The sequence below is a fragment of the Ovis aries genome, chromosome 10, assembly GCF_016772045.2.
Source record: "Ovis aries strain OAR_USU_Benz2616 breed Rambouillet chromosome 10, ARS-UI_Ramb_v3.0, whole genome shotgun sequence".
Lineage (NCBI taxonomy): Eukaryota > Metazoa > Chordata > Mammalia > Artiodactyla > Bovidae > Ovis > Ovis aries.
In genome coordinates this window covers 49,571,702-49,588,671 of record NC_056063.1, presented here as the reverse complement: position 1 = coordinate 49,588,671, position 16,970 = coordinate 49,571,702, and the positions used below count along the sequence as shown (strand labels likewise).

The following is a 16,970-nucleotide window of genomic DNA, read 5'->3' as shown; positions in this document are numbered from 1 at the left end:
ATCCAATACTCACCACTATGTGGAAACAAAGTGTGCAAATCATTGAAATAATGAGCTAAAAATACATTCACCTGTGACTTTGCAAGCCCCAAAATCATCTGGGAAATTTCCTTATCTGTATATGCCTCTTCATTTTTGTATGCAATGTGTGTGTATTATAATAATAACAGGATAAAATCAGTATGTAACCCAGTTTTAGAAAGGTAATTTTTCCACTGGGAAAATTGTTCTTACCTTTTTTGTATTAAATTAACTTTTTAAGATCTATTACAGGGTCATATTTTAACTAATAACTTCACCTACTTCTAATGTAATTTATATCATTGTCTGTAAATCACTATGTAAACTGTGATGCTGTAATAAAGTAGGTCTCTTGTTGAGTTATTTGTGTAATCATTGTACTTTATTTGATAGTATCATAAGAGATTAAACCTTTTGAAATTAGGCAGAATTGAATTTTGGCTCATTATGTATTCATGGTGGTTTTGAAGTTGCCTTTTTCCTTTGTGGATCAGTTCAGTGCTAGGAAAGCATTTCTTTAATGGTGAATATTTGTTTTTCACTCAAAATATCCGTAAAGTCAAATACAAATAGCACAATGTATCTCACTCAAACACCTCTAATTAAAGTTGGACTTTATTCTTCAGAATTCTCTGTGGGGTGAATTTGGGCCACTTCGGAGAAGGCAATGGCAAGCCACTCCAGTATTCTTGCCTGGAGAATCCTATGGACAGAGGAGCCTGGGAGGCTGCAGTCCATGGGGTCGCTTAGAATCAGATAAGACTGAGCAACTTCACTTTCACTTTTCACTTTCACTCATTGGAGAAGGAAATGGCAACCCACTCCAGTGTTCTTGTCTGGAGAATCCCAGGGACTGGGGAGCCTGGTGGGCTGCCGTCTATGGGGTCGCCCAGAGTCGGACACGACTGAAGTGACTTAGCAGCAGCAGCAGCAGGAGATTGTTTTGTTAGTGACTGCTAGTAGCCAGTATGTATGTGGTCGTCCTGGTGCACGCTGCTGTTTTAGATTTAGAGTACCTCCAAATGGCATTTTCCATGCTTCATTGTGGATATTTCTTGGCATCTAGATGAACGTCGTGGCACACACAGAATTTAAAAATTTTTTAAAAATTTTGTTTTACTTTTAGAGTATGATTGTTTGACAGTGTTGCCTTAGTTTCTGCTGTACAACAAAGTGAATCAGCTATATGTATGCACATACCCCCTCCCTCTTAAGCCTCTTTCCCATCCTACCCCTTTAGGTCATTACAGAGCACAGAGCTGAGCTCTCTGTGCTACACAGCACACAAACTTTTAAAATCCCATTGTTGTTTTAATTTGATACCATGAAGAAAGCCTTAAATGACCAGCTAAAAGGATACTCCTGTTTAGGAATGTTAAAAATTTAAAGTTTTTTCAACAGCTAGTAAAAAATTCTGCAATGTCCTAGAATTTGTTTTCTGATGGAATTTTTAGACAAAAAATTGAAAATTATTGACTTAATTTAAAATTTACAGCATTTTACGTGAGTGGTACAGTTGTTAGCATTTCAGTATGTTTCCTCTATGATATACCTCACTCTCCTGTTATCTCTGGTCTCTTAAAACAAGTAAGAGTAAGCTTTAGACATGGTGCACCATCATCCCTAAATACCTCAGTGAAAGTTTTCCCAGGAAAGAACACTTGTACACAACTGCCATAGTAACACAGCCAGCCCTCTGATCCACAGACCTCATTCTGATTTTATCAGCTGTCCCACTGCTTGTTTGTTTTCCCATCTGGTCAGAAATCCATCCCAGAATATACATCGTAGTCAGTGGACATAACCTCTTCCCACTCCTTGAATCAGGACCATTTCCTCAGTCAGTCCCTGTCTCTCAAATGTAGGGTACAGACCTACATACTGGAGGAAGATCCTGAGCCATTTGGTGATGTTAGTTTTGATCATCATGTGTGTGTCTGCAGGATTTCCTTTCCAAAGGCGCCATCTCCCCCTTTGTAACTGGGAGGTAATCTGAGATTACACCAGGATCCTGCCTTCATCAAAGCACTATCCACCAGGCTTATTCTCCATTGACTGCTCTGCCTGAATCAGTCAACACAGGGGATAGTTGCCAAGTGGTGATTTTCATTTCCTGTTATTCCTTCTAGTGGTAATCTACTTTGTGGAAGTGGTTTCCCTTCTTCCTCATTTGTGTATTTATTTTTTCATGTATCACAGATTCTTCCTGTATTGAGGGGGTTCTGATTCATCATTATCTTTATTTATTTTGATGTTCGTATTGTCCCAAATTGGGCAAATGAGGATCTCTTTCAAAGTAGCTTGTGTGTCTTTTGACACATTCTCATCAGTCGTGGGCTTCCCTTGTGGCTCAGCTGATAAAGAATCTGCTTGCAATGCAGGAGACCTGGGTTTGATCCCTGGGTGGGAAGATCCCCTGGAGAACGGAAAGGCTGCCCACTCGAGTATTCTGGCCTGGAGAATTCCATGGACTGTGTAGTCCATAGGGTCAGAAAGAGTCAGACACGACTGAGTGACTTTCACTTTCACTTCTGTTTCATCAGTCTTGGAGCACTTTCTTACTTTGTGACACAAGAAGCTATCTCAGGCTTGTTTTTGCAACTTTCCTTGCAGTAAGTGGTATTTTTCAGGTAGCCCTTGTTCTTTTCAGTGAACAGTGGTATTCAGAAGCTTAAGATCTGGGCTCTCCCAGTAGACCTGAGGAAACATGTCCATGTCTGCACACATACAAGTATTTTTACCCACAAAAACACGCCTGGAGGCTCAGCTGTAAAACACCTGCAAGTGCAGGAGATGCGAGTACCATCCCTGGGTCAGGAAGATCCCTTGGAGGAGGGCATGACAACCCACCCCAGCATTTTTGCCAGAATAATTCTATGGCCTGAGGAGCCTGGTAGGCTGTGGGCCATGGAGTCGCAAAGAGTTGGACACGACTGAAGCCACTGAGCATATACACACTCATAAACACTTCGTCTATATTTATGCCTATTTCTGTTGTGAAATGAAAGTCGCTTAGTCGTGTCCAGCTCTTTGTGACCCCGTGGACTGTATAGTCCATATAATTCTCCAGGCCAGAATACGGGAGTGGGTAGCCTTTCCCTTCTCCAGGGGATCTTTTCTACTCAGGGATGGAACCCAGGTCTCCCGCAGTGCAGGCGGATTTTTCACCAGCTGAGCCACAGGGCATTGCGTATGCTGCTGCTGCCGCTGCTAAGTCACTTGAGTCGTGTCTGACACTTCTCGACCCCATGGACTGCAGCCTACCAGGCCCCTCCGCCCATGGGATTTTCCAGGCAAGAGTATTGGAGTGGGGTGCCATTGCCTTCCCCAGGGATTATGTATATATATTAAAAAAAACTAAATTCATAATTATACTTTCAATTCTAACCCAGCGCGTCTTTCCAGGTTTTGCCCTTTCTGTGTTTGTAAATACCTGCTCAAGCAGTGAGAAGCCTGATCCTGGTTAGTGCCAGTGTACACCCTTATTTGCTCAGTCATTTCACTTGTTTTCCCTATCCATTCTCTGTCTTACTGTTTGCTGTCTCCTTACCATCCACCCCCTCACTGCCCTGTGCCTTCAGTCACCAATGATAGCATCATGATACCAACACGCATCAGTATTTTCCCTCTCTATACCATTCTCACCCCCAACCCCACCGCTGCTTTCCAGGTGCTTGGGGCCAGTGGGTATGCTTATCTGCGTGTGCTATCTCCGCCCCCCTCCCCCACCCCTGGCTCCACCCTCTTCCCTATCCCATCAGCTCTCCATGTTCTCAGGTGCTGCTGGCCAAACAATGCAATAATATTTTATGGTAGAATTCCATGGACAGAGGAGCCTGGCGGGCTACAATCCATGGGGTCGGCAAGGAATCAGACACAACTGAGACTAATGCTTTCACTTTTCCACTCATTATGGGCCCATGACTAGAAAGTGAAACTGCTGAATTTTACAGAAAAGGAAGAATGTTGAGGATGTACGCTGGAAGTGCCTCCCTAGTAATCCTGTATTAGTGTCTTCTTTCTCCTACAAGGCTCACCAAGTGAATTATTTGGTATTTGTGGTGTGAATATGATATGTGGCCAGCCTAGAGGAGTGGCTTGGAGAGTAGCAGTCTCTGAGTACAAGACCAGTGTGTTGATTGGATGATCTTTGTACAGTGTTGGTTAGAAGCCTATTTTTATTATTCATTTTTGCTTGGTTGGAAGGGACTAGCTGATGTTTCTGAGCAAGGTTGTAAAGGATTCATATGCTCATGGGGCTTGACCCAAGGCAAAGAGATTTCTTTAAAGTTATTTATAGAATAATAGGAATTTGGACTTCCCTGGTGGCTTAATGGTAAAGGATCCACCTGCCAAGCTGGAGACGTGGACTCAATCTTCGTATGGGAAGATCCCCTGGAGAAGGAAATGGCAACTCACTCCAGTATTCTTCCCTGGAGAATCCCATGGACAGAGGAGCCTGGTGGGCTACAGTCCATGGAGTCGCAGAGAGTCAGACACGACTTAGTGACTAAACGGCAACAATTCGGAATATAAATCCAACAGCAGGAAAAGAAGTCATAAAAAATAGCCTTTGCTAACTTCAGAAAGTAAACACATGTTAATGAAATGTACTCGTTTGTGTTATAAAACAGGGCCTGTGGCATATAGCATATTCTTACTTTAAGGAGTTAAAATGACCAGTGTCCCACGTGAGCTTGTTTACTTGTTTGCTGATTAAACATAATTGTTTTATAATAGTTCAGTGCTGCATGAACTAGCTAGCAGAATATTTTCTAAAAATTGTTAAGCCGATGATGAAGACTCCTTGCATAAAAGTTCAAAAACAAAGGTGACCAAGGTCTGATTTATATAATGGCTCTTTCCTGTGGTATTGACTAACTCTCTGGGAAGTGTGCATTCCTTTCTCTTGGCACAATCCATGTATGAGGTTTTATACGGCCATTCATTATTCAGTATACAGGTCTCCAGGGCATGAGCCCTGGAGAGTAATGAGAGCTTAAAGGAGCTTTGGAAAGCATCTGTCTCCTGTAGATAAAGGTAAAGTGACTTGCACTCGGTTATGAAGTTTGAGTGCAGTAGAGCCAGGGGCCTAGACGGAAACTAAGCTCTCCCGGCTCTAAGTCAGAGATCTATGCCCGAGGTCTTAGTGCTTCTGGATTTGGGGGTGATGGTACTGGTCATCATAATAACAATAATGAATTGCACAATCATAACAATTTAAAATTTAGTTTATATAGTTATAGAAATAATGTAAATACATTATAAATAAATTATATGATTATATATTATATAAATAGTAGTTATATAATAATTATAATAATTATTATTTGATTAGCATAACAGTTTGCAACACCACGCTTTTGCCAGGAGGTAAGCAATGCCAATGGTTAGTAATTACCTGGACCATTTTTAACACTTAATTAAAATGGGCAATGTTCTCTTGTCAGTGTAATAGGCAGTGTTCTCTTGTCCGTGTTTAATTTCAAGAATCTGAGCAATGAGTTCAGCTGCATCTGTGAGTGATAAGCTGAAAAGCAGAATTTCCTTTGGTATGATGGCTAAAACGGTTCCAGTCCTGGGATGAGGATTTCTGCTCCTGAAATGAAGAGGTGAGTGGGACAGGAAAATTAGTAGGGCCTTAACTATCATTTGGTAGTAGATGCTAAATGGGCCTGTAAAAGTTAGTTTAGCTGGGTGTTTCCATTTCTTAGTTTCTTTCTTGGATTTTTACGTATTTGAAAAGGGAGAGAATGGAAAATTGAATTCAGACTCACTATGTAGTGGGCCAGTAGATGCACATGTAAGTCAAAAGGAATATTTCAAAAAAGTATTTGGAGGAGCATTTCATAGAGTTGGAGCCTGTATTATGTGGAGGAGCATTTCATAGAGTTGGAGCCTGTATTATGTGGAGGAGCATTTCATAGAGTTGGAGTTGTATTATGGAGAAATACTAAGTGTTGCTTTAGAGAAAAGTCACTTTGCAATTGCAGACATTTAAATCATCAAAGCACATGAATATATGTATAACATTTTAAAGTATGCTGTGTGGTTAAATGTTTGGAAAAATACTTAAGAATGTGTTAAAAATGTTGGGATATAGTGTCTGAATCTTGTTAAGCAGCAACTCTCAACAGCATATGTAGTGTTTGGATCTTCGGGCCAGGGTTGTGATGCTTTACACGTTACTGTGATTTAATAATGGCTCTTTGAAATTTAAAACTGTTTAAGCTCTCTGGAGAAGGAAATGGCAACCCATTTCAGTTTTCTTGCCTGGGAAATCCCATGGACACAGGAGCCTCGAGGGCTACAGTCCATGGGTTCGCAGAAGAGTTGGACATGACTTAGCGACTAAACAACAACAACAACAAATAAATTCTACAGTTGTGTTTAAAACTCATCCATGTTATGATTTCTGTCTCCATTTTCCTCCTGTATTTGGTTGTTGATGAAAGAAAAAAGTCCAGGTACTGTGGACCTGGCAAAGACGTATAATACATACTACCCATTTTCTCAGTGTTAAAAAGTTCACTCGCAGATGTTTGTAGAAGTGATCTACTCCATTGTGCGTTCTGAAAATGCCATGTCTTCTATAAATCCTTTGAGAGGAGAGAAAAAAAGCCTGCCCCCCTAAAAGCACACCCTTGTTTTATTATCGTATAAAGCCTTTGGCAAACTCCCAGGTTTGAATTGTAGTGCTCAGAGAGTCTTCAGAGAAAAAATTGTTTCTGAACTTGGTATTTGTATTCATTTTTAACTGAATTTGTATTACCATAATATGAGCAATGTATTTTTTTTTTTGTTTTAAGAGTTAGAAGTAAACTAAGTAAAGTGAACTCATGCAGAAAAAGAGATTTGGAATTTGAACTCAGAAATGTCTGACCCAAGGTTTCTAATAAATCCAGATTTTAAACATTTTTTGTTTCACCTTTCACATAGTGAATTAAAGTAAATGCCCCAAACTGTGTTGGGTGCTTACTGAACTGGATCACAAACTGCTTTCTAGCTTTTTGGGGCTGTCTGGACAGACTTTTCTTCTGTTTGTTCTTCCATCCACCCCAGGTAAAGAAGCAGGCTGGGAAAGTGGTATTCTAGTTCCCTTCTCATTTCGCTGATACTAGAAGGTAATTTTTTTTTTTTCTCTCTAGTAGGCCGCAGCCACATATGGGAGGGATAAAAGGGAAATCACACAGGTAGAGTTTCCTTGTCCCAGGTAAAACCTGCTGAGTTTCCTAGGATACAGACTTAATTTACAAATACTGATTTGAAAAAGCTTTAAAGAAATCCTAGGTCATGGTTTCTGCCTTTCAAACAGTTTTTTTTAGAGAGCAAGTTAAATAATTGAATCTTTAATGATCACGTTTTATGGAGAATAGAATACATCTTCCATAGTAGGTGATTCTGTGAAACTTGGGTTGAGGTACTTTGCGATTGTAAGCTTTGGTGCCTGTGTGGTTTCTTTGTTGGAGAAATGGGGAACTTCTTTTTTTTTCTTTCTGTAGCTGAGTATGGTCTGATCAGCATCTTTTGATTTTCTGAGCTCTGTGATGAGTGCCAGTGTGAAAAGGGGCAGCGGGCACAGAGGAAGGTGACCATAATGTATGATGCAGCTTAGAGTTTAATTATTGATAGACTGCAAGAGCTCGTCATCCTATCTAATGGACAGACCTTTGAAGTAGTTTGAACTCGATACCTTTCTGTACCCCCAATTCATATAAAAGCTTTTGGAGTTTTATAATTAAAAGGAGGAGATGAAGCAAGCTTCCAGAAACAGCTTCCAAGCCCTTGTCAGCACGTTAATGGAACTGAAAGGGACTAACTGGTGAGGATGTGTGTGTTAAAGTTGAGCCTCTTCAGACCAGAAGCTCTAGCTCGTGATATGATGGAGAGTGGTAGGGATCTGGGAGGGGAAGCCACTACCTTCACTAGAAAGCTTCGTGAAGGTGCAAGAGGTGTGTGTGTGTGTCTGTGTGTGTGTGTCTCTGTGTGTGTGTGTGTGTCTGTGTGTGTGTGTCTCTCTTTGTATGTCTGTGTGTGTGTGTGTCTGTGTGTGTGTCTGTGTGTGTGTCTCTGTGTGTGTGTGTGTGTGTGTCTCTGTGTGTGTGTGTCTCTCTCTCTGTATGTCTGTGTGTGTGTGTCTGTGTATGTCTCTCTTTGTGTCTGTGTGAGTCTGTCTCTGTGTGTGTGTGTGTGTAACTGTGTGTCCTTGATGGTGTCACAGGACCATGCTGAAGGCAACCTGGCACACCCAGTGCAATTCTAGAATCCGATATGGGAATGGCACAGGTCACTCCTCTCGGTAACTGATGTTCAAGATGGTAACCCCGGGTCTTTATAAGGAATGAGTAATACATAATGCAGCTTTTATAAACATGTCTTTTAAAAATTACAATAAAAAACAGTGGCACTGAAAATGTTCACTGTAACAGAAATTCAGTTATCTCTGAGGACTTACTCCTTAAGGATTCTAGGTAATTGAGATTTTACTGAATGCAGTTTTATTGTCATAACCTCCTGACGTTTCTAATCTGAAATCCCATGTGGGGTTTTCAGTCACATTTCAAGAAAGATATGAATCTGAAAAAAAGGGAAATGAACTGATTTTTGTTCTACCTGGGGATTTGAAAAATGTGCACTTTTCAGGCTGGAGGTTATATGATCAGAGCCTGTGAAATGCAGACTTTATTGATCACATTTCAGAAATCTAAAATAGAATTGAAGTTTCCTATGAAATCTGAAAGGTATTTCAGCTTAAAGCAAATGAAAGGAAACAGTACTGCATACAATGAGTAGAATAATTGTAGAATAGTTTGCTTATGTGTCCAACTCTGTGCAGCCCCATAGATGGCAGCCCACCAGGCTCCCCCGTCCCTGGGATTCTCCAGGCAAGAACACTGAGGTGTTTAATATTCTACAGCCAAATCCATAGAACAGTAGATCTTAAAGTCTTTCTGGTTATGGAAATAATCATTTTTACTGAGTCCCCCGTCTATATGCCAGCTCTGTGCTTGCTTGTGGGGACTCCTGGCCCAATCCTTTCCCTTTGGAAGTGCACATCTGGGGAAGGAGATGACCATGTGATCTCAGGAGAAAGTGTATTTGCTAGGGAAGTCTGTGGTGCTCAGATCATTTCTTCCCATTACAAAGGCATGTACACTTGCTTTTTAAACCCAGAAGCTGTAGTTTTCTTAATACGTCTGTTTTATAGTTGATTATAATAAAACCACTGCCCTTTGCTTTCCTATCTGTTGGTCAAGAGGTTAAAATACAGATACTTTGAATAAATGGGATTTAAAAATTTTTCTGCTGTGTATATATTTGTGTATGGCAACTAATAGTATAGTATGTCTGTATAAAAGATATGTTTAAAATATATAAAATTATATACATCAGAATCCATAAAAATATTGATTTAAGTTTTTGAATACATTTTTATGTAACTTAAATATGGGCTATCCCCAGGCTTTTAAAAAATTTTTTTCACTAATACACCTAAGTATACTTTGACAAATTTGGAGAAACTAGTGCTTCTCTAAGGAAGAAATGACTTTCATGTTCTTACTTGGTAGGTTGTGTTGAAGCAGAGTGGTTTAAATAGTAAATTGGTGTTAAACCAAAGTAATGCTCCTTTATGCTAGTTTGTAATTTTGATTTTACTTATCGAGAGGAATGGGCCTGAGGTATAATGTCCTGAATTATAGTCCCTTTCATTGTATATATTTTTACAGTCATTTCTCAACTTTCTCTGGAGAAGGAAATGATGACCCACTCCAGTTTTCTTGCCTGGGAAATCCCACGGACAGAGGAGGCCAGCATGCTATAGTCCATGGAGTTGTAAAAAGTCGAATACAACTGAGTGACTAACAGGAGCAGCTTGACTTTCTCTCTCTCTCTTTCTGTGTATGTGTGTGTGTACTTATATATACATAATGTGTGTTAAAAAGGTAAATGTGTTAGTTGCTCAGTCATGTCTGACCCTTTGTGATCCCGTGGACTGTAGCGCACCAGCCTCCTCTGTCCATGAAATGCTCCAGGCAAGAATACTAGAGTGGGTAGCCAATCCCTTCTCCATGGGATCTTCCCAGCCAAGGGATTGAACCCAGGCTTCCTGCATTGCAGGCAGATTCTTTGCCATCCGAGCCACCAGGGAAACCCCAATATGTATGTGTGTGTATGTGTGTATTTATATGTGTAAATATATGTATAGCGTTGTTGTTGTTCAGTTGCGAAGTCATGTCTGACTCTGCGACTCCATGGACTGCAGCACACCAGGCTCCTCTGTCCATGTTTTTGAAAACTTTGAAATTACAACTTTAGAGCTACAATTCTTTGAAAAGAATTCTTTGAAAATTAATTTAGTCTAATTCTTTAAAGTTATTTACAAACAAACGGTAATGATTATATTATGGAGATTTATGGTTTACAAAGTTCTTTTTCGTTAAGTGGGACTCCAGCTTTGCCCACATCTATTGCCTCTGTATTTGAATTTCTTTATTCTTTCTGTCATGTTATTTTAGACATTAATGTCAGCAAAGGTGAATGAAAAGGTAACCCTGGAATCTCCATGAAAAGTAGGAGAGTTTTTCAATTTGTGTGTCCATGTCAAACATCAGTTCAGTTCAGTCGCTCAGTCGTGTCCAACTCTTTGCGACCCCATGAATCGCAGCATGCCAGGCCTCCCTGTCCATCACCAACTCCCAGAGCTTACTCAAACTCATGTCCATCATGTGCATGATGCCATCGAACCATCTCATCCTCTCTCGTCCCCTTCTCTTCCTGCCTTCAATCTTTCCCAGCATCAGTCTCTTCCAGTGAGTCAGTTCTTCACATCAGATGGGCAAAGTATTGGAGTTTGAGCTTCAGCATCAGTCCTTCCAATGAATATTCAGGACTGATTTCCTTTAGGACTGACTGGTTGGATCTCCTTGCAGTCCAAGGGACTCTCAAGAGTCTTCTCCAACACCACAGTTCAAAAGCATCAATTCTTTAGTGCTCAGCTTTATTTATAGTCCAACTCTCACATCCATACATGACTATTGGGAAAACCATAGCCTTGGTTAGACGGACCTTTGTTGGCAAAGTAATGTCTCTGCTTTTGAATATGCTATCTAGGTTGGTTATAACTTTCCTGCCAAGGAGTAAGCATCTTTTAACTTCATGGCTGCAGTCATGTCAAACATATTGATTAATAAATGGGAAGTACTTGTAAGAATTAAGGGACACTGGATATTATTTCTTCATATAGGTAGTAGAAAGAAGAAAGACCTGTTTTTGATAAGGGAAGAGCAGAAGCTTGGGAAAAGTGAAAAAAAAAAACAAAACAAAACAAACAACTGAATGTTTTCTTAAAACGTAGGAGACAAGTGATCAAAAGTAACATTTCTGTCTCGTGTTTTGGGTATATTGCTCCCATTCTGTGCCCAGAAGATGATTTAGCCTCCTGATGATGTCCATTGTGACTTTTTTGTACCTTAATGAAGCAAAGGAAGCAAACACTCCCATTACTCCCCTGAGTTTAATCTTTAGCAGGTGCAGTCCAAGGGGTCTCAAAGAGTCGGACAGGACTGAGCGACTTCACTTTCACTTTAACTGGGGATGGTGGTAGGTTATGAGGCAGTACTTGGCAGTCGGTGAGGGAACTTTTCAAGGAAGGCAGCAGCATGGTGGAAATGTTAATTTGGAAAGCTTCATCTGAGCAGCATGCAGATTGAGTTTAATGGGGAGAAATTAGAGTCGAGGAGGCAAGGTAAAATGTCAAAATTCTGGTCTAGAGTAAAATCAGGGCATTTTAGAATGCAAGAAATAGGTAGAATTAAGAACATTTCATGAAGGTTGTTTTGACTTCTGAGAGTGGAAACATCAAGAGAGAGAGGAAATAGGATTCTGCAGTTGCAGGGTTGGGTGGTTGGCAGATGCCATTTATAGGGGAACATTGTGAGAGCTGATAACAGTGTTCCATTCTGAGTTTAGTAATGGTCAAGATTATGTAGGAACTGATACTAGGGCATTTCTGAAACTGGGACTTAGGTAACATCTTTGAGGTGGAAAAAGTTTTGAGCGTAGAATTCTAAGTGAACTTGGAGGTCTGATTCAATACACCAGGGGGAAACATACTTTGCCTTCTAAAAGAGCTGTTTCAACACTTGCCTCCAAGATTATGTTTCTGCCTCACTTATCCACTAGCATTTCCTAACTCTGTGATTTAGTCAATTAAGATGTGTTTGATTAGGAGTACAGAAAATGAACTCAGACTAGCTTTGATAATAAACGGGGCTTTGGTCTGATCCTATGAAGTCCACAAGGAGGTAGGTCTTCAGGATTAGTTTGGTTTAATGTCTCAACAGTATCAAGAATGTATCTATCTTTCTGTGTTGGTTTTTTATATCAGTTTGGCTCCTCCTCAGCTGTGTGGAAGTGAGATGGAGGGCATCTGGTTTTTACTTGTAGAATGAGAAGAAGTTGACTCCTGGCAGCCTCTCAGGTGAGGAAGCTTCTTTCTAAGATGCCCGTTGTGACTAATATGGTGTAAGATACCGTGACCATGGGATTTTTTTTTTTCCTTTTTAAATTCAGATAGTCTTTAATTTATTTCAGCAGTATTTTATGGTTTTCATACTGTAGGTTTTATACCTCTTTTGTTAACTTTATTCTTAAGTATTTTATTATTTTTGATGCAGTCATAAATAGAATTGTTCTTTTTTAATTGAGGTATAATTGATATAACATTATATTAGTTTCAAATTACAGCATGATTTGATACTTGTATGTATTGTGAAATGATCACCACAATAAGTCTAAACATTCATCACCATACATAATTATAAAAATTAATTTCTTGCAGTGAGAACTCTGAAGAATTATTCTCCTAGGAACTTTCAAATATGCAATACCGTATTATTAACTACCAGTAGACATGTTTTTTAAAATTCGTTTTTGGATTGCTCATGCAGGTATATAGAAAATCTATATGGTAGGTTTTGGTATAATGATTTTGTATCCTGCAACCTTGTATTCTAATTTTAAAATGAATTCTTTAGGAATTTTTATATTCAGGATCATGTCATCTGTGAATAGAGTTGGTTTTACTGCTTCCTTTCCAATCTGAATGGCTTTTATTTCTTTTTCTTGCCTGTTTACTCTGGCTAGAACTTTTAGTACAATACTGAAGAGGAGAGGCAAGAGAAGGATTTCCAGTCTTCCTGATTCAGGGGAAAGCGTCTTGCCTTTCACCATTAAGTATGATGTAATTTGTGTGTGTGTGTCTGTGTCTGTATCTTGTGGCTGCCCGTTACCATGTTGAAGTTTTATTTCTAGTTAGTTGAATTTTTATCATGAAAGGGTATTGAATTTTGTCAGATGCTTTTACTGTATTTATTGATATGATCATGTATTTTGTGTGTGTGTTTTTTTTTTTTAGTATTTTGATAAAATTGATTTTCATATATCAAACCAACCGTGCATACCTGGCATTAATCTCGCTTGTCATGATATGCAATCCTTTGTATATGTTGCCATATTTTGTTTGCTTATGTTTTGTTGATGATTTTGTATTACTAGTCACAAAACATTACAAGCCTATAGCTTTCTTGTGATGTCTTTGTTGGAAATAACGAGTGAACGAGTGCTTAGTCCTATCTGACTCTTTGTGACCCCATGAAGTATAGCCTTCCAGATTCCTTTCTCCATGGAGTTTTGCAGGCAGGAATGCTGGAGCAGGTTGCCATTTCCTACTCCTGGGGATCTTCCAGACCCAGGGATTGAACCCACGTCTTTTGTGTCTCTTGTATTGGCAGGCAGGCGAATTCTTTACTACTGTGCCACTTGGGAAGCCTCCTTGTTGGAAATAGTTTAATTTTAAATGGCTAGTTTCAGTTCAGTTCAGTCGCTCAGTCGTTTCCGACTCTTTGTGACCCCATGAACCACAACACGCCAGACCTCCCTGTCCACCACCAACTCCCGGAATTTACCCAAATCCATGTCCTTTGAGTCAGTAATGCCATCCAACCATCTCATCTTCTGACGTCTCCTTCTTCTCCTGCCCTCAAGCTTTCCCAGCATCTGGGTCTTTTCCAGTGAGTCAGTTCTTCACATCAGGTAGCCAAAGTATTGGAGTTTGAACTTCAGCATCAATCCTTCCAATGAGTATTCAGGACTGATCTCCTTTAGAATGGACTGGTTGGATCTCCTTGCACTCCAAGGGACTCTCAAGAGTCTTCTCCAACACCACAGTTCAAAAGCATTGATTCTTTGGTGCTCAGCTTTCTTTATAGTCCAACTCTCACATCTGTACATGACCACTGGAAAAACCATAGCGTTGACTAGACAGACCTTTCTTGACAAAGTAAGTGGCTAGTTTAGATTAGCTGTAACTTTTAACATTTTATTGATGCTAATTCTTATTCATGGGCTTATTTAAGTGCACACATTAAATAAAATGGGATATGAATTAGTCTCTACTATCATATTTTGAAGTTTTTTTTCTTTAAGGATTGGAAAGAGAGCAGAGTAACACCTATTTTTACAGTGTAATGACAGAATCTGTTTTGTTCATGAACCTAGTGTGTTTTCTCTTAACATTAAAAATAATTTTTTTTTGTTTGTTTGGAAGTGTTTTTTAATTCTTTGTGTGTGTGTGTGTGGGTATGTGTGTGTTTACTCATTTACTCCATCATTTACCTGAAAAGCAATGAATATATTACAGTATGAATAAAAGAAAGTGTATTATATGGAGATTAAGCTTAGACTTGTATTTAAAGTTTTATTGCTTTTTTTTTTTGATGATTAGAACATGAGAATTTTACAAATGATAATTGCACAGTTTGACTACAGGTAGTACAGTAATTTATTGCACAGGTTTCTATTTTCTTAGCTTGGAACACAATACAGTTTTTCATAGTACAATTCAAAAGATTAAAGCCTATTGTCTTCAGACATACCCATATGCATAAAGCTTGTTTCTTTAAACATAATTCCTTGTGGATGATTTTAACACTTTAAAATGCTTTCACGTTTGTCATCCTATCTGGTCATCATCACGATCTTGGGAAAAAAATGGGAGAGTTAATATTTTAACCTGAATTCACTAGAAAAACACATGCAGTCATTGAGAGACCTTAAAGCTGCAGGTCTTTGTAGTGGCGTTAGAAACATAGTAATCTAGATGTTCAGAATCCCAGCCATATGCTCTTTCTTATAAATCAAATTATCTGCATAACAGTACCACCTAATGACCATCTCTGATTGCTGAATGGCCTTCATCACTTTCTTTTTGTCCTTGGTGAACTAGAGCAGACAGCAAGTTGCAGTCAGCATTGTCACTAGTCCAGTAGTTTTTATGGTAGATTAAATTCCTCTGAAGGATAGTGTTTATCCTCAGTTGAATTTCTGAGCAGATTTGCTAAGCAGTAACAGTTGCTTGGGCCTGATCTCACCATGTTTCGTGGAGTTTTTAGCAGATTTCTGTTTCTTAGGGTCCCCTGGTGTTAATGGTGCCCAGGACCATACTTTTGTCTCCAGTCTATAGGATACCCGGAGAAGGCGATGGCACCCCACTCCAGTACTCTTGCCTGGAGAATCCCATGTATGGAGGAGCCTGGTGGGCTGTAGTCCATGGGGTTGCGAAGAGTCGGACATGACTGAGTGACTTCACTTTCACTTTCACCCATTGGAGAAGAAAATGGCAACCCACTCCAGTATTCTTGCCTGGAGAATCCCAGGGATGGAGGAGCCTGGTCGGCTGCCGTCTCTGGGGTTGTACAGAGTCGGACACGACTGAAACAACTTAGCAGCAGCTACACAATACCACCCCCTCCTTCACTCACTCATCATTGTGAAGTTTCAAAGCAGCAGCACATACTGGTAAAACCAGCCTGGATCTTGCCCTCTTAAGTACTCTCCTGGTTGAGGATGCACCTGGGTGCAGCACCTGGCAGCTCCTTTGTGCAGTTGGTGGGGCTTTCTTGACAGCACAGGTCTGGCTTTCCCTGTGCAATGCACTGAGAAACACCAGTTCATTATATATTAGTAGCTTACACTTTATGGTGTGTTAGTCACTCAGTTGTATCTGACTCTGCGACCCCATGAACTGTAGCCCACCAGGCTCCTCTGTCCATGGGATTCTCCAGGCAAGAGTACTGGAGTGGATTGCCATTCCCTTCTCCGGGGGATCTTCCTGACCCAGGGATGGAACCCAGGTCTCCTGCGTTACAGGCAGATTCTTTACCAACTGAGCCACCAAGGGAAGTCAGTGATTTGTACTTTATAGAGCTTCTCATTTGATGCTAACAGTGGAAGAACATAATTTACAAATAAAAAACACAGAGACTCAGGAACTTTCATGACAGGTCAGAAACTGGCACAAACTGGGGCTAGGAAATTGGCTTGTTTCAGATTTTAAGCTTCCTGAGAACAGGAGTGTGTGTTAATCGGTGTTTTAGACCTAGCACCCAGTGTGTATCTTGGCTCATATCAGAAGCCTGATATGTGTTGTATAAATGTTGAGCCCCCTGCTCCATCCCACATGACTCCCCACAGCTCTGCTCTTGTGACATTGCTTATGCAGAGGGTTCTAGACTGTTTCCTGGGAACCTCAGGCCCAGGGACATCAGCTGCTTTCAGAGATGAGGATATCCTGCCAGGAATTTTTTGAAGCCATTCTGCTGTCTTATCTCTGACCTACATAACTTCTGACAGAGTACCTGTGTCAACATTCGAATCATGAGCACTTGCTGGTGGCCAGGCTTCTGTACCAAGTGCTTCTGATGGCAGAATTCATAGAGCTGCTGCTTCAGCTCTGCACTCATGTCTTGGGCCAGGCTTTCTATTCCCTACTCAACAAGCTGCGAGGTCAGCATTAACTCCAAGTGCAGTTATTGGCAAACAATGACATACTACTTCTTTAGCATTCTCAGGGGCAAATAGGTAGAATGTACTAGATGTTACATGTTTGG

The 16,970-nt window shown here is 40.2% G+C and overlaps 1 protein-coding gene across 9 annotated transcripts in view; it reads left to right on the top strand.

The window, feature by feature from the left end:
* KLF12 (KLF transcription factor 12) overlaps positions 1 to 16,970 on the top strand; it is a 521,468-nt gene that overhangs the window by 37,117 nt on the left and 467,381 nt on the right. For 2 of the 9 annotated variants that reach the window (XM_060394528.1, XM_060394526.1), the window contains exon 1: positions 1 to 16,970. This exon is cut by the window's left edge and continues 37,117 nt beyond it; it is cut by the window's right edge and continues 25,971 nt beyond it. The exons of 6 other annotated variants lie outside the window; for them this stretch is intronic. The gene's annotated coding sequence lies outside the window, so the exon portion shown is untranslated. One more of the 9 variants, XM_060394530.1, reaches the window with a different exon arrangement.